The sequence below is a fragment of the Schistocerca nitens genome, chromosome 3 (genome assembly GCF_023898315.1).
Source record: "Schistocerca nitens isolate TAMUIC-IGC-003100 chromosome 3, iqSchNite1.1, whole genome shotgun sequence".
NCBI classification, from domain to species: domain Eukaryota; kingdom Metazoa; phylum Arthropoda; class Insecta; order Orthoptera; family Acrididae; genus Schistocerca; species Schistocerca nitens.
Genome location: NC_064616.1, coordinates 613020447 through 613046443, shown reverse-complemented (window position 1 = coordinate 613046443; position 25997 = coordinate 613020447). Strand labels below are relative to the sequence as shown.

Sequence of the window (25997 nt, the reverse complement as noted above, 5' to 3'; positions counted from 1 at the left end):
AACGCGACCGGCGAACGCATAGAGATAAGCGAGAACTGCAAGACTGCCTACGCGGCGACTTATCTGCTCTGTATTCCGACTGTTCTGCTCGCCCCACCTTTGCTGCCATTCCCTCCACTTTCAATTCACCTGCTCCACTGCTTCCACGGCAAGAACGTGCATCCTGACAACGCCCCTCAACACAGGAGTGGCCTTCAATAAGTAATGCACCACACTTTTAATCTGAAACCAGGTTAGTATTGTTTAGCATTCTAATACACTATATTATTTACCACACTTTTGACTAAAAATACCTTATTTTTCAACATAATCTCCGTTCAATGCGACGGCCTTAGGCCACCTTGCTGGGAGATTCTGAATGCCTATCGGAGCCAACGTCTTGCTGCGTCAATAACCTCCTTATCATCCACGTATTACTTTCCGCGGAGTGCATCCTTCATTCTCTACATCTACATCTACATCTACATTTATACTCCGCAAGCCACCCAACGGTGTGTGGCGGAGGGCACTTTACGTGCCACTGCCATTACCTCCCTTTCCTGTTCGAGTCGCGTATGGTTCGCGGGAAGAACGACTGTCTGAAAGCCTCCGTGCGCGCTCTAATCTCTCTAATTTTACATTCGTGATCTCCTCGGGAGGTATAAGTAGGAGGAAGCAATATATTCGATACCTCATCCAGAAACGCACCCTCTCGAAACCTGGCGAGCAAGCTACACCGCGATGCAGAGCGCCTCTCTTGCAGAGTCTGCCACTTGAGTTTATTAAACATCTCCGTGACGCTATCACGGTTACCAAATAACCCTGTGACGAAACGCGCCGCTCTTCTTTGGATCTTCTCTATCTCCTCCGTCAACCTGATCTGGTACGGATCCCACACTGATGAGCAATACTCAAGTATAGGTCGAACGAGTGTTTTGTAAGCCACCTCCTTTGTTGATGGACTACATTTTCTAAGCACTCTCCCAATGAATCTCAACCTGGTACCCGCCTTACCAACAATTAATTTTATATGATCATTCCACTTCAAATCGTTCCGCACGCATACTCCCAGATATTTTACAAAAGTAACTGCTACCAGTGTTTGTTCCGCTATCATATAATCATACAATAAAGGATCCTTCTTTCTATGTATTCGCAATACATTACGTTTGTCTATGTTAAGGGACAGTTGCCACTCCCTGCACCAAGTGCCTATCCGCTGCAGATCTTCCTGCATTTCGCTACAATTTTCTAATGCTGAAACTTCTCTGTATACTACAGCATCATCCGCGAAAAGCCGCATGGAACTTCCGACACTATCTACTAGGTCATTTATATATATTGTGAAAAGAAATGGTCCCATAACACTCCCCTGTGGCACAACAGATCGACGTCAGAGATATAGGTCTATAGTTTTGCGCATCTGCTCGACGACCCTTCTTGAAGACTGGGACTACCTGTGCTCTTTTCCAATCATTTGGAACCCTCCGTTCCTCTAGAGACTTGCGGTACACGGCTGTTAGAAGGGGGGCAAGTTCCTTCGCGTACTCTGTGTAGAATCGAATTGGTATCTCGTCAGGTCCAGTGGACTTTCCGCTGTTGAATGATTCCAGTTGCTTTTCTATTCCTTGGACACTTATTTCGATGTCAGCCATTTTTTCGTTTGTGCGAGGATTTAGAGAAGGAACTGCAGTGCGGTCTTCCTCTGTGAAACAGCTTTGGAAAAAGGTGTTTAGTATTTCAGCTTTACGCGTGTCATCCTCTGTTTCAATGCCATCATCATCCCGGAGTGTCTGGATATGCTGTTTCGAGCCACTTACTGCTTTAACGTAAGACCAGAACTTCCTAGGATTTTCTGTCAAGTCGGTACATAGAATTTTACTTTCGAATTCACTGAACGCTTCACGCATAGCCCTCCTTACGCTAACTTTGACATCGTTTAGCTTCTGTTTGTCTGAGAGGTTTTGGCTGCGTTTAAACTTGGAGTGAAGCTCTCTTTGCTTTCGCAGTAGTTTCCTAACTTTGTTGTTGTACCACGGTGGGTTTTTCCCGTCCCTCACAGTTTTACTCTGCACGTACCTGTCTAAAACGCATTTTACGATTGCCTTGAACTTTTTCCATAAACACTCAACATTGTCAGTGTCGGAACAGAAATTTTCGTTTTGATCTGTTAGGTAGTCTGAAATCTGCCTTCTATTACTCTTGCTAAACAGATAAACCTTCCTCCCTTTTTTTATATTCCCATTAACTTCCATATTCAGGGATGCTGCAACGGCCTTATGATCACTGATTCCCTGTTCTGCACATACAGAGTCGAAAAGTTCGGGTCTGTTTGTTATCAGTAGGTCCAAGATGTTATCTCCACGAGTCGGTTCTCTGTTTAATTGCTCGAGGTAATTTTCGGATAGTGCACTCAGTATAATGTCACTCGATGCTCTGTCCCTACCACCCGTCCTAAACATCTGAGTGTCCCAGTCTATATCTGGTAAATTGAAATCTCCACCTAAGACTATAACACGCTGAGAAAATTTATGTGAAATGTATTCCAGATTTTCTCTCAGTTGTTCTGCCACTAATGCTGCTGAGTCGGGAGGTCGGTAAAAGGAGCCAATTATTAACCTAGCTCGGTTGTTGAGTGTAACCTCCACCCATAATAATTTACAGGAACTATCCACTTCTACTTCACTACAGGATAAACTACTACTAACAGCGACGAACACTCCACCACCGGTTGCATGCAATCTATCCTTTCTAAACACCGTCTGTACCTTTATAAAAATTTCGGCAGAATTTATCTCTGGCTTCAGCCAGCTTTCTGTACCTATAACGATTTCAGCTTCGGTGCTTTCTATCAGCGCTTGAAGTTCCGGTACTTTACCAGCGCAGCTTCGACAGTTGACAATTACAATACCGATTGCTGCTTGGTACCCGCATGTCCTGACTTTGCCCCGCACTCGTTGAGGCTGTTGCCCTTTCTGTACTTGCCCAAGGCCATCTAACCTAAAAAACCGCCCAGCCCACGCCACACAACCCCTGCTACCCGTGTAGCCGCTTGTTGCGTGTAGTGGACTCCTGACCTATCCAGCGGAACCCGAAACCCCACCAGCCTATGGCGCAAGTCGAGGAATCTGCAGCCCACATGGTCGCAGAACCGTCTCAGCCTCTGATTCAGACCCTCCACTCGGCTCTGTACCAAAGGTCCGCAGTCAGTCCTGTCGATGATGCTGCAGATGGTGAGCTCTGCTTTCATCCCGCTAGCGGGACTGGCAGTCTTCACCAAATCAGATAGCCGCCGGAAGCCAAAGAGGATTTCCTCCGATCCATAGCGACATACATCATTGGTGCCGACATGAGCGACCACCTGCAGATGGGTGCACCCTGTACCCTTCATGGCATCCGGAAGGACCCTTTCCACATCTGGAATGACTCCCCCCGGTATGCACACGGAGTCAAACAGATGAAAGTCGGAAGTTGCGAGATCTGGGCTGTAGGGGGGGATAAGGAATAACAGTCCATTGAAGTTTTGTAAGCTCCTCTCGAGTGCACACACTTACGTGATGCCTTGCGTTCTGCTGGAAAAGGAGAAGTTCGTTTGAACTTTTGTGGCAACGAACATGTTGAAATCGTTTTTTCCGTTATCCGAGTGTAGTGCAATACACCTCCTAGATGATCGTTACATCAAAAGGGAGCACATCAAACAAAATAACACGTTCGGAGTCCCAGAAGACTGTCGCCGAGGCTTTACCGGCTGGAGGTGTGGTTTAAACTTTTCCTTCGGAGGAGAGGTGGTATGGCGCCACTCCAGGGGTTGCTGTTTTGTTTTCGGTTCGAACTGATAAACCCATGTTTCATCGCCTGTGACGATGTTCGACTTACTTTTGAGTAATCCAACTGGTGGGCGAGTGTGTCAGAACCACCAACAGAGACGTCAATATGAGTGTCCCCACGTTCTGACATTGTAGGAGTCATAGCTATGTGCGGCCGGCCGGCACGCAGAAGATCGAACAGGTTCGCACGACCTTGTTCCAAGGATGACAGACGCCTCGTCCAACGTCTCACCATGCTTTTGTTCACTGCCAGGTCACTGCAGACATTCTGCAAGCGCCTATGAATATCTGCGATGCTCTAGTTTTCCGCCAAAAGAAACTCAATGACAGCTCTCTGCACACCTCCGTTACAGACGCCATTTTGAAGGCAACGTATAACGCCGCCACCTATCGCAACTTTATGAAACTATTGGGGTGGAAAAAGGGAATACTCCACGATGTCCCACAACAAATTCAGCATTTTTTAAACCGAAATTGGTCTAGGAAGGAAATGTGTTGCTTTACTTATTGAACGCCTGTCGTGTAACTACCTTCTCTGTAATCGTTTAGATGAGGAGTAAGTTTCTTGTGATAGCAGCAATCGATGTTTCATAACTGTTGATGTATTCTGAATTAATGCCGAATATTTCAAATGAAAGTGATTTTTCGGTCACTTCCCATTAAAATTGTTATGAATATTAAGAACTCAGTACATGTTCTTAATAGAGAGAATCTCTCAGGGAAGAAGGTTAAGTCCAGGGTAAGTCAGTGTCATGATATATGGCTGTTGGTGTACGCGGTACATATTATTGACTTCGCCTTGGGGTCAATGGCATTGAATCGTATGTGCTTTCTTTTAGATACATAGATGAGACTTCTGTTGTTTGGCTTAATGGAAATTCATATGGTGCAAATGGCTCTAAGCACTATGGGACTTAACATCTGAGGTCATCAGTCCCCTAGGACTTAGAACTAATTAAACCGAACTAACCTAAGGACATCACACACATCCATGCCCGAGGCAGGATTCGAACTTGTGACCGTACCAGTCGCGTGGTCCCGGACTGAAGCGCCTAGAACCGCTCGGCCGCGGCGGCCGGCGGCTTAATGGAAGTGAGAGAATAAACAGCTGTTAAGAACGTCTGATTTCAATCCACCCGAATATTCACTTCACAACAGAGGTGGAAAGGGATGCCTACCATAATGGCTAAAACGAGACAGATCAGACGCGCGTTGGGTTGTCGTCCAATCGTGAATCGGATGAGTGCTGAAAATAACGAGGTGGCACCTACGTTTACGACCTTTTTTCCTTATACAGGTAGCATTTTCAATAGGATTTATCATATGCTACGGAAACACGTTGTGACGTGTGTCTTTACACCACCTTCTACGATTAGAACCCTTTAAGGGTCTATAAAGGATGGTACCGGTTTCCGCAAGGCGGGTATCCATCGTATTCGTTACAGTTGTTGCACGTCCTACATTACTCAGACCATCAGGACCGTGGATGACAGTGTATTGAGCATAAGCGTCACATAAACTTACAACCGCCGAGAAAATCTGCTATACAGGACGTTTCCTTGGCACTGGCCACCCTGTGGAAAATTGGAAAATATATTAAAAAAAGAGATTCTGACGTGCGTTTCCAGCTACTGGGACAACCAAAAATTCCTAACGTGAGTCTGTTGTAAAATTGCGGAGCTCGTTTTATTCTCGCATATTGCTGCATTTTTTGAGACCGCATATCTGGCCTGTAGAGACCAACATGTAAATCACAGTCAAACGCCGTCTTAAACTCAGTTGGTTCTGTTGGCCCATGATATTCAGAGGGCCGTAGATAACAGCGCCTAGGTTGATGTCCTTTTCCTTGACTTATGGAAGGTACTTGATTCGGTTTCGTACTAAAGCCCACTGCAAAAAATTTGAATGTTCAAAATGTTCAAATGTATGCGAATTCCTAAGGGACCAAACTGCGCTGAGAACAACATACACACTCATGCCCGAGGGAGGACTCGAACCTCCGACGGGAGGGGCCAACAAAACTTGACGTTACGGAATATAGTGCCAGGTTTGTGACTAGACTGGAGACTTCCTATATCGTTCTCAAGGGAGTGAAATCGTCAGCTGCGAAAATGATGCAGGCCTGTCCGAAGGAACTATAAAAGGGCCGTTGTTCACGATATGGATTAATGAACTGATCAGTGCAGTTGGTAATGTTGTGACGCAGTTCACATATAAATAGTTTCTACATGGGGAGGAACCACATCACAGAATTATATTTAACATTAGGAAGACCTCAGCAGAAAACAAATGCAATATAGTTCTGAGAAATTGAAAGAATCGTCATTGTTTTGTGACCCAATTGACGATCAATGAGAGCAAAAATTTACGGTCGTTATATTACGATCGTGCGTTGAAAAGTAATGCCTATGAATTTTTTTGTGAAAAATCTTAAGGCTTTTTAAGTAAAACAAATGTTATTAACATTTGTCATTTTATTCTGCATGTTTACATATTTATTTCTCAGCATAGTCATCATGACAACTAACACATTTCTCTCATCAAGAGACCAGTTAGTTGATAACATCACTGTAGAACGTCTGATTTTGTTGACGCAGCTACAACTTCAACTCTGCCTGAACCGTTTCATCACTATCAAAGTGAGGTCCTCGAAGCTGTTATTTATTTTTTGGAAACATGAAAATGAGATGTAGGGAAGCCGGTACTGTAAGGAGGACGATCGATGACACTGAACCCAAGGTGTCGCTCTGTTGCTGATGTCGCAGCGCTTATGTGTGGTCTGGTATTGCCATGTTGAACGAGATGATTCTCGATGTGGGACGAATTCTTCGAATTCCAAACTCGACTACTGCACGCGGTTTTTCAATCACCGACATAGTTACGTTACACACTATGTTACACGCTACAATTCGGAGCCCTCTAGCGGCAGAAGTCTGCCAATATGTAGACATAAAGAATAAAGATATAGAGGGTATTCGGAAATTCCTTTTACAAACTGCTAGGACTTGAGTACATAATATTTTGAATAGGAACCCATGTCTGGAAACGTTATCCAACAACGCTACAGAACGTGAAAGTTATGGGCGCCGGAACCTGTGAATGTGTTTATATACAGGGTGATTCCGTGATGATGTTACAAACTTTCAAGTATGATAGAGAATAAATGTATCAATTTGAGATGAGGGTCCCTGTACCGGAAACGAATGAGTCGAAAGTTATAAACAAAAACGTTCTGATGCCTTTGACAGCGGAACACATGTACCGGTAATGTTGTTGCTAGGACTGTAGGGTAGGACAGTTTCAGAGGTGGTAGTATGGACCAAAACAAGAAAAAAATGTCGAGTAAACTTGGGCACTAAAGTGCATACCTGAGGGGCTATGGGCGCTAGTATGAAACACGTCTGCCGGACGAAGTGGCCGTGCGGTTGAGGGCGCTGCAGTCTGGAACCGCAAGACCGCTACGGTCGCAGGTTCGAATCCTGCCTCGGGCATGGATGTTTGTGATGTCCTTAGGTTAGTTAGGTTTAACTAGTTCTAAGTTCTAGGGGACTAATGACCTCAGCAGTTGAGTCCCATAGTGCTCAGAGCCATTTGAAACACGTCTCCTCTATTGAACAAGTGGTCATAACTCTTAAGGTATCCTTTTTAGAGCCCATGTTTACTCGACTTTTGTTTTTGTTTTGGTCCATACTATCACCTCTGAATTTTGCCAACCCTACAGTCTTAGCAACAACAGTACCGGTACATGAATTCCACAGCCAGAGGTAACAGAACGGCTTTCGCTTATAACTTTCGACTCATTCGTTTCCGGCACAGGAACTCGTACCTCAAATTGATACATTTATCCGTCGCCATCGCCCTTGAAAGTTAGTAACATCATCACGGAATCACCTTACAGGATGACACAACCAGGGAAAATACATACATTTACAGGCACCGGCGCGTATAACTTTGACTCTCTATAGCGTCGTTGGATGACGTTTCCCACATGGCTTCCTACTCAAAATATTGTGTACTCACTCCCCTCTACAAATCCTAGAAGTTTGTAACGGGAATTGCCGAACACCATGTGTAGTGTTTATAGCATATGTTTTATTTAAAAAAACTTGGAGGCATCATTTTTCACCACGTCCTCATATTAGGGGTATGTGTCCGAAGCCATTTACAAAAAAGGAAGATGGAAGGACGATTATTGTTTGACGTCCCGTCAACGGCATCGTCATTAGAGACGAAACACAAGCTAGGATTGGGGAAAGGAAAGGGATGGAAATCATCCGTGTTCTTTTGAACGGAACCATCGCGACATTTTTCTAAAGCTATTAGGGTGACCAAGGAAGACGTAAGTCGCTATATTCGTTTCCCTCCTGAATATGATTCTAGTGAATTAACCACTGCACCAATTCGATCGGTGCAGCCATTTATAGTGGAACGACAACATAAAACCCTTTGCAGGAATGGCTTCTATCAGACTGAGAAAGGGGGAAGGAGGGGAGGGGGGGGCACGAAGTTCGGATCACGGATTTGCTTCAAACTTTTATTAGTCCATTAGGACAACATAATGTGCGATAACAAGGCATACTACTTAACGCGATTTCAAGCTTGTCGGCGCGCTAGCTCAGCGTATGAGTGAAGTATTCAATGACGAACTTGAAGGGGTGTCCTGTGACGTCTGCCCAGACCAAATGACAAGTCCAAGTCAAATGACGAAAAAAAAAAGGAAAGGAAAAAACGAAGCTCTGTAATCGACGGTTCGCTGGATCGAGTTCCGCTCATGTTCATTTTTTAATTTTTTTTTTTTTTTGCCACTAGTCATATTATTTCGCACATATTACATTTGAAAGATAATATGATGTAAAAAAGTGTATTAGCATGAACTTTTATTGATTTTCCAATATTATTTGGCTGTTTACTAATATTTATTATTATAACAAATATTATGCGACTTGAATTTCTATAAGCAACTTAAAAACTCTGTGAAGCGCCTTCAGATGTGTTCATAATTGACTGATAATGAACGAGAAATTGCTTCTCGTGAAGATGCTATTAAAGTGCATTCAATCGTATATCACCTGTTTTCGGGACCGATATTTACGAAAATGTTGCGTTACACAAGGTCTGCATCCGAACTATCGGAAGATAGAGAAATTTTTGAGAAGTCAACGATCTTCGTTTTCCTTAGAAACTCTCGAGATTCTTCGTGCATGAGGAAAAATAGCATTCATTCAATGTAGTAGATGCCATTTTGATTTATGTTTTTCGTGCCGTGCGGGGTGGCCGCGCGGTATAGGGCGTCTTGCCACTGTTCTCGCGGCTTCCCCCGTCGGAGGTTCGAGTTCTCCCTCTGGCATGGGTGTGTGTGTGTTGTCCTTAGCGTAAGTTAGATTAAGTAGTGTGTAGGCCTAGGGACCGATGACCTCAGCAGTTTGGTCCCATAGGAACTTACCACAAATTTAAAAATTTTATGTTTTTCGTATCTGTATGAAAAATATCATCCCGCGACTTGTAATGTCGAAAGAACATGCAACGATTAACAGTACATTAGCCTCATATTCTGGCGTATTGTAACTCATTGTATTACTGAATAAATTTATTTGCACCTTTATTTATCGGTGTTTGACTTAGGTTTTCCAAACCTGCCCCTCTTCCTTGAAAACTGTGTCTACAGATCGAAGCGCCCATGTACAAAGCAGTTCTCGGTACCTTACCCGATTGCAGGTATAAGGGATATCGAAAATCACGACAGGAATACATTTTCAGGAAAATTTTATGCGTCTGGTCGTTTACCTTTCGACAGTGATAAATATAATATTTGTTGTGACAGTACAATATAGCAAACAACCAAATAAAATTGGAAATTCAATAAAAGTTTATACAAATACCCGTGTCTTTTCATCATATTACCTTTCAAATGAAATATGTACGAAATAAAGTGACTAAGTGCTGAAAAAATATAAATTAAAAAAAGAAACTGAACAGGACTCGATCCAGCGATTTACGGGTTGCGCTAACGACACGGCCATCTCGTGCTCAGGGTCGCAAGGCACCGTACATCTCTCACGAGTAAACCTTCTCTTACGATTTTCTCGAAATCGCCTAAGTAGTACGCCTTTCTGCTTGCACTCTATGTTGTCCTAATGGACTACTAGAAGTGTGCAAGGTGTGAAATAAATCCGTGATCCGAAAGTGGTGGCCTCCTCTTGTGAGATGAATTGGAAGAATCCTACTGAAATGTAATTTATCTTCGCAGGAAGTAACTAACAAAAATCTAGCTTGAGTTCGCAGTAAAATACTGCACGTGCACCCTGGGTAACGCTAAATGAGCTAGAGTGTCTCAACAGTCAGACCTTTATTGGACTTCCTGGCTACAAGCATACAGATTAACCAAACACAAGCAAGGGGCGCTTATCAGGACCAGATGACTAAAAAACTGAGGCCTTCAGTCCTTGTTTTCCAACTAAATATGGAAGAAATTAGCCGAGCTAAAAGTGACTACTTGTCAAGATTTCATTTAAGTAATAATGTTGACGTGGTTTTAATCCAGGAAACTCATGGTTCAAATGGCTCTGAGCACTATGCGACTTAACTTCTGAGGTCATCAGTCGCCTAGAACTTAGAACTAATTAAACCTAACTAACCTAAGGACATCACACACATCCATGCCCGAGGCAGGATTCGAACCTGCGACCGTAGCGGTCACGCGGTTCCAGACTGAAGCGCCTTTAAACGCACGGCCACACCGGCCGGCAGGAAACTCATGCATCAGACGAAGAAGATCATCGTAAAAGATGAATGATATATGGCTATGAGCTTATTGGCTCAACTTACCACAACGTTTATGGTTTTGCTACTTAGGTCAGAGTTCTATTGGCAGAACACTTAGAAGAAGCAGCATATCCACTAACAAGGCTGCCTACACTACGCTCGTTCACCCTCTTCTGGAGTATTGCTGTGCGGTGTGGGATCTGCATCAGATAGGATTGACGGAGGACACGGAAAAAGTTCAAAGAAGGGCAACTCGTTTTGTACTGTTGTGAAATAGGGGAGAGAGTGTGCCACGGAGTGATTCGAAAACTGGATGGCAATCATTAAAACAAAGGCTTTCTCGTTGCAGCAGGATCTTCTCATGAAATTTCAATCACTAAGTTTCGCCTAAGAGAGTGAAAATATTTCATTGGCGTCCACCTACATAAGGAGGAATGATCATCGTAATAAAATAAATCACAGCTCAGACAGAATGATTTAAGTGTTAGTTTTTCCCACGCGCTGTTCGAGAGTGTAACTGTAGAGAAATAGCTTGGAAATGGTTCAATGAACCCTCTTCCAGGCACTTGATAGTGAATTGCAGAGTAATTATGTGGATGTAAATGTAGATGCAGAAGTCTGTCTAGACAAGGAAAGCAAGAAACACCGAAAACTTGGAAACAGATAGATGATGTGAGGGATTAATTGTCCGATGCACAGGGAAAAGTTAGAGACGCCCCCGTGTTATTGACATCACCAAACATCGACACTTGTATTTCGGTACCTAATGTTTCGGAACAGATACCAACTATTTAATAATTTCATAGTATAACGAGGAATATCTGATTATCGGTATCGAAGACATCGAATTGTGTGGGGAGACATAAATAATACACTGACGGAGGAAAAGCGGCAACACCAAAAAGTAATTAACGTAGATTGATGAAATTTCTGGAATATACTTGACTAGGTAACATATTTAAGTGATTAAAATTGCAAGATTATAGATTAATGTAAGCGCGAGATACGCCACTGCAAATGCGAAATGCTGGTACATTAATAATCAGTGTAACCGCCAGAGCGTCGAATGTAAGCAGGCAAACGTGCATGAATTGGCTTGTACAGGTGCCAGATGTAAGTTTTTGGGATGGGGTTCCATACCTCTTCCACTTGGCTATTCAACACAGGGACGGTTAATGCTGTTTGTGGATGACGCTGAAGTTGTCACCCGATGGTGTCCCATATGTGCCCGATTGGAGACAGGTCTGCTGATCGAGCAGGCCAAGGCAACATGTCCACACTCTGTAGAACATGTTCGGTTTCAACAGCAGTATGTGGGAAAGCGTTATCCTGTTGGAAAACACCCCTGGAGTGCTGTTCAAAATGGTTCAAATGGCTCTAAGCACTATGGGACTTAACATCTGAGGTCATCAGTCCCCTAGAACTTAGAACTACTTAAACCTAACTAACCTAAGGACATCACAAACATCCATGCCCGAGGCACGATTCGAACCTGCGACCGTAGCAGCAGCCCGGTTCCGGACTGAAGCGCCTAGAACCCCTCGGCCACAGCGGCCGGCGGAGTGCTGTTCATGAAGGCAGCACGACAGCTCGAATCACCAGACTGAAGTACAAATTGGCTGCCAGGGTGCGTGGGATAACAAAGAGAGGTGCTCCTGTTGTCATACGAAATCGTATCACAGGCCATAACTCCAGGTGTACGTCCAGTGTGTCTAGCACACAGACAGGGTTGTTGCAGGCCCATAACTAGCCTCCTTGTGACCAACACACGGCAATCACTGGCACCGAGGCAGAACCAGCTTTCATCAGAAAACAGAACATACCTCCACCCTGCCCCCCAATGAGCTTTTGCTTGACACCACTGAAGTCGCAAACGGCGGTGGTTTGGGGTCAATGTACGCTACAGCAATCATAAACAGTGACAACATTCCCGCTAAGTCTTCCTGCCATATCGCATAAGTAACATCCAGCTCCTCGTAGCCTTATTACACGACCTCCTTAAAGCTCAGTGATGTGTCGATAATGGCGTCTTGGTCGCCTTAAAGGCATTCTTGATTAATATCAACTCATCACGTCCAATCTCATAGGTAACGACCGTTACAGTGTGGAATTAAAGCCAACCTGATTTGCGTCCTCACAGTGCTGCCCCTAGTGCCACTCTTACGCGACTGTCGCGAAATTTGAATAACCACCTTTCAGAGGTAGAGACACGCCTACCAACTTTCATTAATGTCGCAAAACTTCTTCTTGGTGTTGCAATTGTTTTCCGTCAGTGTGTATTATATAAATGTGTTCCAATTACCGTGGAAAAGTGTTTCGAGTATACTCGGGGAGGTTCATGCAAACGTAGGTTATTCCGTTTTTCCTCGTATTCCCGTATTCAGAATAGAAAAGCGAAGGCTACATCTAAGTCAAGGCCTATATTTTGTATGAAATTGGAATACTTGTACTTTACTGCTTGCGTTTGTAATTTATTTTACGCTCGTATTGATTCATGAAGATATAACGTAGTTTCCATATTTCACCTGGAATTCTAAATAAGTCGTTTTTGTTCAAGAAAACGCTTGAAATGCATAAGCTATCGTTACCTGCATTATTGTCCGTAATGGTAGTTCTGTTCCGATATTATAGAAGTGTCGATACAATTGTAAACATTGCTATCACATTGTGTCACTTGTGCAATACCGTATCGAATCCGTTTTTGGAACACCAATAGGTATAGTTCGCTGGAGAGTAAATCTTATTTAATTCATGTGCTTGTAGCCTGTTTGCGGCTTCTAGCCTATTTGGGTGGCTTGAGGTTGATTCTGAGTTGCCTTTGAAGAGAAAATCAATAGAAACGGCACGGGTACGATATTTACACCTCAGTTCGCCATGCACTAGACAGCAGGCTGCAGAGTATCCATGTAGATGTAAACGCAGATGTTTTTGACCTGTTTCGTATAAATTCCTGAACTTAAAGTAATGTGGCAACCCTTTATTATAGCCCTCCTGCTGAGCTAATCTGACCTCAAAGAGCATATTCGCAAGTCGCAGACGTAAATGTGTCTAGCAAAATTAAAATCGCCGCTTCCCTAGACACTGATAGTGGCTAGGTGCCAGCTCATCTCCCATTCAGACCAGGAGCGATGTATTCGGGCCCAAAAATCCGTGACATATCATGCGATACCATAATTTGTCGTTCAGAACTGTTTCTTAGTATCCACACGCTCAGCTTTATGGTCTCTCCAGTGTTTTACGTTCCATTAAAATTTACGAGCAACTTTGTAATCTAGCACCAAATGGTATAACTTCCACATATTTTCATCTGGTAGGTAGACCAGGAAGTCCTTTGCTGGATACTAAGAGAGAGAAAATACCGAAAGTACAATCTAACTGAAGGTGTGTAGATGCTCCAGAAAATATCCAGAAGCAGCATTGATGTGTGTAGCTAATAGTCATAAAACGTAGCAAAATGTAGAGGAGGACTTTATCCAGAAACTAATTTCAAATTGATGATATATATATCTTGATGTGATGCACTTTCAGTCGCAGACACTAACACAAGAGAAGCAGCAGAAAGGTTTTAAATGCATAAGGCATAGATAGATGAGAGTAATGTCTCGTACCGTGCGAGTTGGCGCACTTGGTCAGCACACTAATTCTGTTCGCGAGGAGAGCGTTTCAAACCCTGTCCAAACCTCCCATTTGGGTTCTCCATGGTTTCCGTAAGCCACTTAAGACAAATGCGGGGATCTTTGAAAAGAATACTGCAGAATTCTTTCCCCATCTCTCCCCAGACCGAGTTTGTAATCCGTCCTTAATGGCCTTGTTATAGACGGGACGCTGAACTCTAAGCTACCTTCCAGCCTTGCATGTCTCGTGGGCATCGAGGTCATTAGAGATGGAACCGTAGCTCAGGATGGAAAATGAGGTAGCACATTGCCTTGTTGAAAGACACACACAGTCTGATCAAAAGTGTCCGGAAACTTATTAGTGGACACTTACATGGTGTGTGTCGACGGCTTAAACTCTGCTGAGCACACTTTCAATGGCATGTCTGAATGTCTGTGAAGGAATGGCAGCCCATTCTTACTCAGAAGCGTAAACCAGTGAACGTAGTGATATTGTATGCTGGGATTTGGAGCCAAGTCGACGCTCTAGCTCATCCCAAAGGTATTCCTTTGGGTGCAGGTCGGACTCGGGGCGCGCCAGTCCATTTCATGAATATTATTGTCCACAAACCACTGCCTGATAGATGCTGCTTTATGACAAGTTGCAATGTTATGCTGACACAAGCAGTTATCGTCTAAGAACTGTTCTTCTACTGTGCGCGGTACGGAATGATGTAAAATATGTTCACATCCTTCCGCATTTAGGACTTTCCTAAGCGCAATGAGAAGTCCACACACTAACAACGGAAAACAACCCCATTCCGTAAGACCATCCCCTCTGCACTTCACTGTTGGCACTACACATGGCGCCGGCCGGAGTGACCGAGCGGTTCTAGGCGCTACAGTCTGGAACCGCGCGACCCCTACGTTCTCACGTTCGAATCCTGCCTCGGGCATGGATGTGTATGATGTCCTTAGGTTAGTGAGGTTTAAGTAATTCTAAGTTCTAGGGGACTGATGACCTCCCATAGTGCTCAGAGCCATTTGAACCAACTACACATGGTGCCAGATAACGTTCTCCAGGCATTCGCAAAATCCAGACCCTGTCATCGGATTGCCACAGGGTTTAACATGATTTACCACTTCAGATCACTCGTTTCCAATCATACTCTGTCCAGTGGTGTCGCCCTTTACTCCGCCTCAAGCGTCGCTTAGCACTGACTACAGAAATGAATGGCTTACGAGGAGTTGCTTGATCATTGTACCCCATTGTTTTGATTCTGTACACACAGTCATTGCGCTAGCTGGACTGCTGGTAGCACTTTGGAACTCCCGAATGATTCTTTCTGCTGATTTCATCGGATTTTTTACAACCACCCGCTCCAATGCTCGACTATTCGTATCCGTTGATTGGTTGTTGGTTGATTCGGGAGAAGGGACCAAACAACGAGGTCGTCGGTTCCATCGTATTAGGGAAGGATGGGGAAGTAAGTCGGCCGTGCCCTTTCACAGGGATCATTCCGGCATTTGCCAGAAGCGATTTTGAGAAATTACGAAAAACCTAAATCTGAATGGCCGGACGGGGTATTGAACCGTCGTCCTCCCGAATGCGCCACTTCGCTCGGTCTTCTTGTCCGTCAGTACATAATGTCTGCATAGTGTTGATTTAGCTGTGGTTGTTCCTTCTCGTTTCCACTTCACACTCACGTCACCGACAGTTGACTTGAGCAGCTTTAGAACGGTTGAAATTTCTCTTGTGGATATGTTGCTCAGGTGACATCCACTGACCAGTCCACGATCGAAGTCACTGAACTTCCTTGACCGACCCATTCTGCTGTTACTGCGTATCTAATAAGAGCACGATACTCCCTGCTTCCTTTTATTCTGGCTGCTCCGCCTCTCGTGAGGTCTGGTGGTCAATTCCACAATACATAGGGATGTCCGGATACTTTTGATCCGATCGCGTAGTCCAATATTCTCCTCTAGCGATGCAGAAAAATCAAATAAAACATTAATGGACGGCTACTTGAACCGTATTTCACACGAATACTTAGAAGATGTTGACGGTGAACCTACTGCATGCCTTAAATCCGAATTTTGCGGACACAGTGCGAACTGCTGAGTGATGCCACGTGCATAGGCTGTGGGTTTCCTGCTTTTCCAAAACTTGAGGCAAGTCAGCTACGTATCCCGATTTAAAACCTTCCTTGAGGATGTAAGTGCCAACATTCGCGACCTACTTAACGCTCGTCGTCCACTCCTCATGGGAGCTCAAAATAAAGCCTTAGTTTACTTACAGTGTAGCCAGGTATAGGTACAGAGGTAATTCGAGAACCCAGCACTTTACATCGCTTAGCGAGCCAACTGCAGGAACGTAATCGCACAATCTCTTTAGTTTCTCCTTCTTATGCCGTGTGTGTCTAGTTCACTCGTATGATTCTCAGACTGATTTCATGCCGCGTTTCGGTAGCCATCAGTTTGCATGCTCTCAAACGTAAACACGAAGTATTTACGAAACACGGCGAAGATTGTTAGAAACTTATGCCTATTAAATTCTGCGCCCCGCTCATTGCCAAAGCTGCGACACGGATGACAGCATCACAACCGCTCGCGTTTATGACATTTCATTAAAGTCTTTGTTGGTGACTGAAAGAGTTGATACGCCTAGTACACTCTGCAGACGGATTGCCATTATTTAGAAAGCGGTTGCGTAAAAGCTTTGCTTGGACATCGTACCGCTTCCCTGCATATTGTCTTATCATATGTGGTATGCTCTTGCCTTCCTCCGGCCTTTCAACTGACTTTTCTAATCTCTCATATATGTCCGACAGTTTCACGTGAACTTTGACCCACTGAGGAACTTTACATTTTTCATGTGTGCAAATTATTTCCTAAGGTGCAAGAACTGAAATGTGGCGAAAAAATCTTACAAGTCACCTTTGTATTTATAATTCGCCGCTAACCCCCCCCCCCCCCCCTGCCCCCGATTTTTTTTACCCACTGAACTATCGACTCACTCAGTGAGTAGCGCCGCTGCACGACTATATATGAAACACCACTGCGCGGCCCAGCGCGCGAAGCAGGGCAAGTCGGGCAAGGAAGACGAATGAAGAGAGGAGATATCATACATTCTAAATAAAGTGTTGAATATCAAAATTTTCAGGAGAATTAAAAGCAATGTATCTCATTTTTGTATAAAATTATTTGATTCCTAAAAATTGAGCAGGTGTTGTGATACCACAGACCTGTGACGCTCACCTCATAATTGCAACAAAAAAAAAAACTGAGGCTCTACATTCTATTTGTGATAATAGAAGTACAGGAGTAATGTTTTAACTAGTACAACATCAGTCAACAAAAACCATTTGTCACATATTTTAAATTTTGTACAAGAGAATAAAGAAATTAAATTCAATAAAAATCTTTCAGTATTGACTTTCTTTTTCTTACACAAGTTCATTCTTGGGATCAGATGCTGCAAAGTTTACCGTAGAACTCCCTGCGCTAAAGACTACACTGTTGAGCGCCCATAACACCATATCCACCACCTAGAACTCCCTGTGGTAACATCCTCAACAGGTCTTTTAATTTTGCAGCTGATAAATAAAAAAAAATGGTTCAAATGGCTCTGAGCACTATGGGACTCAACTTCTGAGGTCATTAGTCCCCCAGAACTTAGAACTAGTTAAACCTAACTAACCTAAGGACATCACACACATCCATGCCCGACGTAGGATTCGAACCTACGACCGTAGCAGTCGCGCGGTTCCAGACTGCAGCGCCTAGAACCGCATGGTCGGCTGATAAATAAGGCTGCTCTTTCAGATGAAGTACGTTATGGCATACCTTGTTCGTTCAAAAAAGTCTCGAGACAACATTAATAAAAAACAGAAAAAGTAAAGATAGCGGTTTAAATTTTTCAGGTCTTCTAAATGGTCTGCCCCCACTTGAGTACAACGCACAGAATGTTCAACGAGTATGTGAAACGTCAGAAAATTACTTATTTGTGATGCTTTTCAATTCGTGAGTCACGTTGTCTTGAGTGTCGGTAATGTTGTCAAAGCGTTAATCGACGTGTGAATCTCTGCACTTTGTCGTAATGCGACAGGTTTGCATTGGAAACACGAAGAATCGTCACCAGTTATGATTGTTTTCCAGGAAAAAATGCCCGCGTTTTGCATTTCAGTCAGTTGGCGGCAGCCGTCCAAGAGTCGTTTTTTTTTGTTCGGGAGTCCAGGTGTGTGGGACAAAGTTTGTACGCATGGTTTTCTCTTCTTCAGAACATTCAGGAGAATATCTCGAGTACTTGATTTAGAGCTGTTGCTCCACTACGATTTGTGGCACAACAACGGAGACACTCTACGGCTGCACATACTCATAATGACTGGTCGAATTCACTTCTCGTCTTCATAGTTGTTAGTTCGAGCTGTCACTTCAGCTACTTCGCTGGTGTCTCTTATACACCAGGAATACAATTTCTCGGAATTCTTTGGACGTGGCCGTGCGGTTCTAGGCGCTTCAGTCTGGAACCACGAGACCGCTACGGTCGCAGGTTCGAATCCTGCCTCGGGCATGGATGTGTGTGATGTACTTAGGTTAGTTAGGTTTAAGTAGTTCTAAGTTCTAGGGGACTGATGACCTCAGATGTTAAGCCCCATAGTGCTTAGAGACATTTGAAACTTTTTTTTTTTTTTTTTTTTTTTTTTTTTTTTTTTTTTTTGACGGAAGATGTATGTGAGCTATGATCTTTCCACGTTTCGATACACTGACGTTTTACGATTCTTCTGCTTCAGAGAAAGAATTTTTAATAGGCTGTTTGGGAATAATAAGTATGAGACACTTTGGTCATAATGTATTTGGTGATCTTGTACGCTTGCATGCATAACACTGCTTGTTACTGAATCGTTAATAAGACTTACTGATCTCATTGTTCGGTGGCTGTTCATCAGGATATTTATCTCTTGTCTTTCTTTCTTCATAACATATTACAAACACCTGTTTTTTCGTTCGTTCACTTCTCCACTGTTTTTTACTATAATGACAGAAAAAAACTGTAACACCAAGAAAGAGTTGTGCGACATGAACGAAAGTTGGTAGGCCTGTTTCTATATCTGAAAGATGTTGTCTGCACAAATTTCGAGCCAGTCGCATAAGAGAGGTGCTAGTCGCGCCACTATGAGTATCCAAATCAGGTTTTTCTTTTAAATACAAACTGCAGCTGTCGTGAGCGTTATTTACCTTTGAGATTGGACGTAGTAAGTTGATGTTAGTCAAGAATACCTTTAAGGCGACAAAGACGCCATTATCGACACCCCACTGACCTTGAAGGAGATCGTGTAATAATGTTACGAGAAGTTGGATGTTACTCCTGCGATACTGCAGAAAGACTTGGCGGAAATGTAGCCACTGTACATGTTTGCCGACAGCGGTGGTCACCAGAATGTCCGTCGCAAGGAGACCGGGCTTTGGACGGCCACGTGGCACTACCGAGAGGGAAGACCATCGTGTCTGGCGTATACCTCTGGCGTATCGTAACTGCATCTGCAGCAGCAGTTTGAGCAGCAGTTGGTACCACAGTGACACAACGAACTATTGGAAATGGGTTACTTCAAGGACAGCTCCGAGCCACACGTCCTGTAGCGTACACTGACCCCAAACCACCGCCATTTGAGGCTTCAATGGTGTCAAACGAGAGTTCATTGGAGGGAAGGGTGGAGGTCAATTGCGTTTACTGATGAAAGTTGGTTTTGTCTGCGTACCAGTGAGAACCGTGTTTTGGTTAGAAGGAGGCCACTTGAGCGCCTGCAACTAGCCCGCCAGCGTGCTAGACAGCACATGTGGGACATCATAGGACGACAATTCCAGCGTCATCCACAAACAGCATTAACCGTCCCTGCACTGACCGACCAAGTGCAACAGGCACGGAACGCCATAACACGATCTGACATCTGGCACCCGTACAACACAATGCATGCACATTTGCATGTTTTTATTCGGTATTCTGCCGGGTACATCGTTATAATGTACCAGAAGTTCGCATTTGCAATGACTTATCTCGCACTTACAGTAACTTCAATCCTGCAATGTTAATCACTTAAATATGTTACCTAGACAAATGTATTCGCGAAACTTCGTTGCTCTAGATTAAGTATTTTTCGGTGTTGCGATTTTTTCCGTTTGCGTATTTTTGAAATCCAGATTGTCTCCTTGCATTACAAAGATGTTGTACTAATAAAAGGGCCAGTCAAATGAAAAAGAGACAGATAGAACGAACCTGTGTAAACTGTTTTATTTCAAAAGTAATTACTATAACTGTTAACACAGTGATCCCACTGTGAGACAAGTCGGTCGCTGTATTCACGCAAAAGTTTTTGCGATTGCCTACGGAAGCAGGATTGTACTCAGGCGTTCACCTCTTCGTCCGAAGCAAATGGACGGTCACGAATGTATTTCTTCAACGCTACAAAAATGTGGAAATCGCATGAGGACAGATCGGGTCTGTGTGGACGACTTGTAGGGGCTTCCCACCGAAACGTCTGCAGCGTAGTCGAAACAACCCTGTCAACATGTGGGCAAGCATTGTCCTGAAACGGAACGATGCCGTTCGTCAACATTTCTAGGCGTTTGGAATTCCTGGCACGCTTTAATTTTTGCGAGTGTCCACGTACCATTGTGCGTTAAATGCGGCGCCGTGTTCCAGAAAGTCAATGGGCAGTGGGCTGACTGACGCCATCGTTCTGTTGCACGATATTACCCGTCCCAATGTTTTTTTTTTCTTTTTTTAAATGTTATGGGACTTAACCGCTAAGGTCATCAGTCCCTAAGCTTACACACTACTGAACCTAAAATATCCTAACGACAAACACACACACACTCATGCCCGAGGGAGGACTCGATCCTCCGCCGGGACCAGCCGCACAGTCCATGAATGCAGCGCCCGAGACCGCTCGGCTAATCCCGCGCGGCTCCAAATGTTACAAAGGTTGCTTCGACTACATTGCAGACGTTTCGCTGGACCTTTCGCATCCTCCGCACAGTTCTGATTTTCCCCATGCTATTTCTATATCGCAGTACATATTGCACAGTTTGCACACCAAGTATGAAGAAACGAATGCTGCATCGAGCAGAAGACGATCCAGAAACAAGTGTGCGAACAACTGGAACAGCTGCAGGTGTAAACTATGCTTTTGTGTGGTCAGTTCTTTACAGGCTGTTAGTTACTTTATCCGCACCACTTACAGTGTTTGCTAGCTCTCTGGGCACAAGACCACCATGTCTGATTATGAACAATGAGGCTGGCACACGAGACGTGGGAAGTCGGGCAGGGAAGACGTGGCCCAACAAATCTTTACCTATAAGGTGAGTGTTCGAGGACACACAAGCTGGTTGTTTTCGTTAAAATTCAAAGTATGATAGAATACATTAAATATTATTGTGTCAGGAGTATGAATACTGAAACACCAGACAGATTTACGGAGACGTCTCGAAAGTGATATTGCCCCAGGCTTTAGGAGTATGACGACTCAGTGACATGCTCTCGATCAGCCTGTAATGCACTCGATAACAACAACATACACTGGAAACCGGTAAAATTCGAAGAGTGGAGATGTGAAACGTTGCAAAGCGATTTAGAAAAGATTGCTGTATGGTGTGGCAGGTGGCAGTTGACGCTAAATAACGAAAAGTGTGAGGTGATCCACATGAGTTCCAAAAGAAATCCGTTGGAATTCGATTACTCGATAAATAGCACAATTCTCAAGGCTGTCAATTCAACTAAGTACCTGGGTGTTAAAATTACGAACAACTTCAGTTGGAAAGACCACATAGATAATATTGTGGGGAAGGCGAGCCAAAAGTTGCGTTTCATTGGCAGGATACTTAGAAGATGCAACAAGTCCACTAAAGAGACAGCTTACACTGCACTCGTTCGTCCTCTGTTAGGATATTGCTGCGCGGTGTGGGATCCTTACCAGGTGGAATTGACGGAGGACATCGAAAGGGTGCAAAAAAGGGCAGCTCGTTTTGTATTATCACGTAGTAGGGGAGAGAGTGTGGCAGATATGATACGCGAATTGGGATGGAAGTCATTACAGCGAAGACGTTTTTCGTCTCGGCGAGATCTATTTACGAAATTTCAGTCACCAACTTTCTCTTCCGGATGCAAAAATATTTTGTTGAGTCCAACCTACATAGGTAGGAATGATCATCAAAATAAAATAAGAGAAATCAGAGCTCGAACAGAAAGGTTTAGGTGTTCGTTTTTGTGGTGTCACCGCCAGACACCACACTTGCTAGGTGGTAGCCTTTAAATCGGCCGCGGTCCATTAGTATACGTCGGACCCGCGTGTCGCCACTGTCAGTGATTGCAGACCGAGCGCCGCCACACGGCAGGTCTAGAGAGACGTCCTAGCACTCGCCCAAGTTGTACAGCAGTCTTTGCTAGCGATGCTATAATGACAAATACGCTCTCATTTGCCGAGACGATAGTTAGCATAGCCTTCAGCTACGTCATTTGCTACGACCTAGCAAGGCGCCATTACCAGTTTATATTGAGATTGTAATTCATGTATACCCAAGAGCGATGTTCTGCAATTATGGATTAAAGTTAAGTATTCCAGCAACTAAGTTCTTTTCTTACTAGACTCAACTACTTTACCTTGTTCCAGACCTCACGCCAGTCTGCGTGAGCTTAAACGCGTGCATTTCGGCCTCCTCTAGCAACACATTGTTGGCTCTTCTGCCAACACACCAGTTTTTCCCGCGCGCTGTTCGGGAGTGGAATGGTAGAGAGATAGTATGATTGTGGTTCGACGAACCCTCTGCCAAGCACTTAAATGTGAATTGCAGAGTAGTCATGTAGATGTAGATGTAACTGCCATTTGTTTCACAAAATAAGTTTTCAGTGCTATCGTGTTCTCGGTACTCCGTTGCAAGTCACTAGACTTGTTCCAAGTGTCAACTCACGGAAAAAATGTTTTAAATGTTCATTACTAGAGGGCGTATGGTCTTTGTTCCAAGTGGCGTTCGGCAAGGTCCCCTCCATTTGGATGTGGCGTAGTTTGTGTGTTAAGCTTTTGCCCTTATAAGGGCCAAATGAAGACAAGACAGACGGAAAGAAAGTAAGTAAACTGTTTATTATTCCAGAAGTAATCGCCGTAGCTGTTAATACATTTATCCCATTGCAAAACAAGACGGTCAGTCCTTCGTAGAAAATATTTGCGGTTGCCGACGGAACCATGATTGCACCAAAAAGTGCACCTATTCGTCCGTAGCAAATCGACGGCCGCAAATGTCTTTCTTCAGGTCTCGAAAAATATGGAAATCGCACGGGAGAAATCGGGATTGTGTGAACGATTTGTTTTGCGCTGTTATATATACTTTAAGCAGAGGGTTTTTGGCACTGTTCATTGAAAATGTAATGATACACTGACCTCATTGAAATACTTATAATTTCCCTACTGTCGTACTGATATCTTGTTACTTTGTTTCTCTCGATGATAGTGTTACTTGTGGTAGACTGCAGCGTTTTGCATGGAAATGACAGAGACCGTGGGCAGCAATTATAGACTCTTAAGGCCATATAGTTTACCAGAAAAATTAACAGGTGATCGTTATTGCTAATTTTTGCACGACAAATTAACCGCGATATTGCAGAAAGAAAACTGGGGTGATTTGTGACACCATCACATTCCAACGCCTCTTCCGACAGTACATAACATAAATGTATAATGAACGATTTAATGTTCAAGGAAATTCACTAGCATGGCGTCCCTGTTACCTGACGTTCATGGTGTATTACACACCCATTCTCAATGCGCACACGTTGCAAGAGCGTGTATAGCGTGCATATCACAAGATTCGAGGACAGGAATGATATCTACATCTAAATCTATAAGGATACCCTGCAAATTACATTTAAGTGCCTGGCAGAGGGTTCATCGAACCACCTTCACAATTCTCTGTTATTCCAAACTCATATAGGGCGCGGAAAGAACAAAGACCTATATATTTCCGTACGAGCTCTTATTTCCCTTATTTTATCATGGTGATCATTTCTGCCTATGTAGGTCGGCGTCAACAAAATATTTTCGTATACGGAGGAGAAAGTTGGTGATTGGAATTACGTGGATAGATTCCTTCGCAACAAAAAAAGCCTTTGTTTTAATGATGTCCACCCCAAATCCTGTATCATTTCAGTGACACTGTCTCCCCTATTCCGCGATAATACAAACCGTGCTGCCCTTCTTTGACCTTTTTCGATGTACCCTGTCAATCCTAGCCGGTAAGGATCCCACACCGAGCAGCAGTATTCTAAAAGATGACGGACAAGCGTAGTGTTGGCAGTCTCCTTAGTACATCTGATACATTTTCTAAGTGTCCTGCTAATAAAATTCAGTCTTAGGTTAGCCTTCCCCACAACATTTTCTATGTGTTCCTTCCAATTTAAGTTGTTCGTAATCGTAATTCATAGGTAATTACTTGAATTTAAGGCCTTTAGTTTTGACTGATTTATCGTGTAACCAAAGTTTAACGGATTCCTTTTAGCACTCATGTGGATAACGTCACACTTTTCGTTATTTAGGTCCAATTACCAGTTTTCGCACCATACAGATATATTTTCTAAATCGCTTTGCAATTTGTTTTGATCTTCTGGTAACTTTACTAGTCGATAAACGACAGCGTCATCTGCAAACAACCTAATACGGCTGCTCAGATTGTCTCCCAAATCGTCTATATAGATAACGAACAGCCAAGGGCCTATCACACTACCTTGGGAAACGCCAGAAATCACTTCTGTTTTACTCGATGACTTTCCGTCAGTTACTACGAACTGTGACCTCTATGACAGGAAATCACCAATCCAGTCTCATACAGTAACTGAGACGACATTCTATAAGCATGCAATTTCACTACAAGTCGCCTGTATGGTACAGTGAAAAAAAAAAAAAAAGCGTCGTGTGACTAGGGCCTCCCGTCGGGTAGACCGTTCGCCATGTGCAAGTCTTTCGATTTGACGCCACTTCGGCGCGTCGATGGGGATGAAATGATGATGATTAAGACATCACATCACTAGTCCCTGAGCGGAGAAAATCTCTGACCCAGTCGGGAATCGAACCCGGGCCCTTAGGATGGACATTCTGTCACGCTAACCACTCAGCTACCGGTGGCGGACTATAGTGTCACAAGCCTTCTGGAAATCCAGAAATACGGAATCAATTTGAAATCCCTTGTCAATAGCACTCAACACTTCGTGCGAATAAAGAGCTAGTTGCGTTTCACAAGAACGATGTTTTCTAAATTCGTGTTGGCTGTGTGTCAGTAGACCGTGTTCTTCGAGGAAATTCATAATGTTCGAACATAATATATGTTCCAAAATCCTGCTGCATATTGATGTTAATGAAAAAAAATGGCTCTGAGCACTATGGGACTTAACAACTGAGGTCATCAGTCCCCTAGAACTTAGAACTACTTAAATCAGATTAACCTAAGGATATCACACACATCCATGCCCGAGGCAGGATTCGAACCTGCGACCGTAGCGGTCGCGCGGTTCCAGACTGAAGCGCCTATAGTCGCTCGGCCACTGCGGCCGGCCGACGTTAATGATATGGCCCTGTAATTTAGTGGATTACTCCTATTACCTTCCTTGAAAATTGGTGTGACCTGTGCAACTTCCCTGTCTTTGAGTACGGATCCTTCGTCGAGCCAACGGTTATATATGATTGTTAAGCATGGAGCTATTGCATCAGCATACTCTGAAAGGAACCTAATTGGTATACAGTCTGGATCAGAATACTTGTTTTTATTAAGTGATTTGAGTTGGTTCACTACTCCG

General features: G+C 43.8%; 1 protein-coding gene across 1 annotated transcript in view; it reads left to right on the top strand.

Annotated features, from left to right (window-relative positions):
- Window positions 1-25997, top strand: part of LOC126249360 (monocarboxylate transporter 10) — a 479255-nt gene that overhangs the window by 75662 nt on the left and 377596 nt on the right. The window lies entirely within an intron of this gene.